At 38.6% G+C, this 2,776-nt stretch overlaps 1 pseudogene; it reads left to right on the top strand.

Moving 5' to 3' along the window:
* Positions 1 to 821: 821 nt before the first annotated feature.
* LOC148474974 (5S ribosomal RNA) lies at positions 822 to 940 on the top strand (annotated as a pseudogene).
* Positions 941 to 2,776: the final 1,836 nt, after the last annotated feature.

Here is a 2,776-nt window from a genome sequence, read left to right as displayed (position 1 = left end):
ACACCTACTAGAATACAGACCAAAGAGAGAAAAAGAAAAAGGACCCTTTTTTATCACTCAGTATTGTAATCAGTACAAAGATATTGAAAAGATTGTTCGCAGACATTGGCACCTTCTTCTTAAGGATGATATTTTGAAAAGTCAGCTACAAGAAAAATCCCACTTTGTGTATAGAAAAGCACCAAATCTGAAGCAAAAAATCACGACAAGCTATCTGATGCCTAGAAAGGAAACGAAGAATACAGACACTTGGCTTGGAAAAAGGAATCCAGGTTTCTATTATTGCAATAGATGCAAGGCCTGTAGAATCACGGGAAAAAAACAAACTGTGCCAGTGTGTGATTTTACATCAAATGTTACAAAGAAAGAGTACAAGATTAAAGAAACAATGACATGTGATACCCAAGGGGTAATCTATCTCCTAACTTGTCTTTGCGGCTTACAATATGTAGGCCGCACAAAAAGAAATTTGAGCAAACGAATAAGAGAACACATTAATAACAATGATAAAAAATTTGAGGCACATAGCGTATCCAACCACTTTAAAAATGTACACAATGGAGACTCTAGCAGTCTACAGTTCCATGCTATTATAAAAGTTAAAAAACCTTGGAGAGGGGGTGATTTTATCAAAACTATGTCACAAGAAGAATCCAAATGGATCTATGAATTGAAAACACTAAAACCAAAGGGACTAAATATCGATTTTGAATTTTCATATTTCTTGAAAGATTAATCTATATCAGTCTAAGATAAGATCTGGGCATATAAGCAGTGCTTTTCAAGAATCTCTGTTTGGGGAATAAGGACATGGTGGCGTTCACTACGTACATACCTCCCTGACACCGCCCAACCACTTCCGAACTTGGAAGCTAAACAGGGAAGGGCCTGACAAGTAATGCGGTGGGGGACCCCGCATGAACATCAGGTTATGTAGCGTATCCCCATATCCATTGTACCGTTCCCCTAACTTGAATAGCACGAGGCCAATTAGCCCACCCGGGAGGAATACTAATACTGAACGAGCGAAACCATCAATAAATACATACTTATTCTTGTTCCATATTGAAAATATAACATCAGACAGACGATATTAGACCATCACTCCAGCTTAGGAGTCCAAATACCTTCAAATGGAACAACACAGATTAATATCTATCTAAACTCCTATTAACCTTTCCAACTATAAATAATTTTGTCACTTACTAATTTTCATATTATATTGATGTATTCAATTCCAATTGATGTATTCATTATGTGGTTCTAAAGAAAACATCACTAGTCACCACAGTTATTTGACATCATTCAACATCACAGACCATGGAATCGCTGGTCTGCCTAATCCTGTGTATAATTCTATGACACATGATATGTACAAAGAAATTCACCATCATTTAAACACAGATCACAGACAGGCAACGAAGGAGTTAACTATTAAAGGAGGAGCAAGACTGACACCCTTATAAGGAACAATAGGGAGAGACATTGACAGCCCTGACGAAGCCCGCATTTGATTGGACGGGCGAAACGCATTGGCCACGCCCCCTGGAAGGAGCGCTACCCGGAAGAAGGGATCCGACGGTGACACAGGCGTGCACGCTCACCGCCGGCTCTCCCTCACCCACAGCGGCCACTGACACTTGTGGTCTGGCTGCTGCATCGCGGGACCCACTGAAAACGGGTCTCCAACTTTACCAACAGGACTCGGTGAGCGACCAGACGGAGGCAACAGCATATCCCACAGACATCAACACTAAGGTAGGAGGTGCGCGCACCATCCCATTTATGCAGACAATCTGGAAAGTCCCACTTTAACTTCCAGACAACGGAGGAAGTCTAAAGTAAAGACTGGAGACTTAAATACCTGACTGTATTCAATTTGGGAAACCTGCATTTTTCACCATCCACGTATTCACCTGCAATGGTGATTTTCAATGACTGAGGGTACTCAAAACAGCTTTTGAATAAATTTTACGAACTTAAATAACTTAAAGGGATTATTACATGTGATATTGCTGTTCACACATTGATGCCATCATTTGGAAAACATTGAACTGCCTTTCATTCCTGAGGCGCCTATATGTTTATGTTTATGTTTATTACAAACACATTACCACATTTTACCATATTTTATTATGATCCCATGTATCTAAGAATAAGCTAAAGTACTCATTTATTAGATAATTTATGGACCAATTTCTTATTGTTCTTTTATTGTTATTTACATGTGAATTGCCTTAATTTTTACCATTCTTAATATTTTTAACCATTAAAACCATTTATTCCTATTTTGCGCCTCGTATGCATTACAATTACCATTTAAACATATAGTGGCACAGGAAAGCCACTAACATTCGAAGCAGCACCTAGGAATTAAAATCTTAACTTAAGTAGTCACTTCTAATTTAGCTTTTTGTTTAAGAGCGCATTGAACCACGTTTTTTCTTATGTTTCCCAGTCAGCTTGTAAAGGGAAGGCAACTGATATATTTGTTATGGTGTATTTAAAAAAAAATGAGTTTTGTTTTATTTTGCATTGTCGCTGCATTTTTATTTATTTACTACACCATCCAGCCAGTTACTCTAATGCATACGCATTGAGCACTGACTTTTGAGCATGTTTAACTATCACTGTGAAGCCACGCCTCCTGTCATATCTGCTCCTGTTGTCTGCAGTATAAAGGAGACTCATTTTGCCAGGTATGCTGTATCATCTGCATCTCGCGTTACATGTAGCACTGCGCGGGTAGCAAAATGCTTTTTTCCAAATACATTTT

Source organism: Taudactylus pleione, unplaced genomic scaffold, assembly GCF_031769625.1.
Source record: "Taudactylus pleione unplaced genomic scaffold, aTauple2 ptg000792l, whole genome shotgun sequence".
NCBI lineage: Eukaryota > Metazoa > Chordata > Amphibia > Anura > Myobatrachidae > Taudactylus > Taudactylus pleione.
The sequence above is the reverse complement of the archived record's forward strand: the minus strand, read 5'-3'. Positions and strand labels throughout refer to the sequence as shown.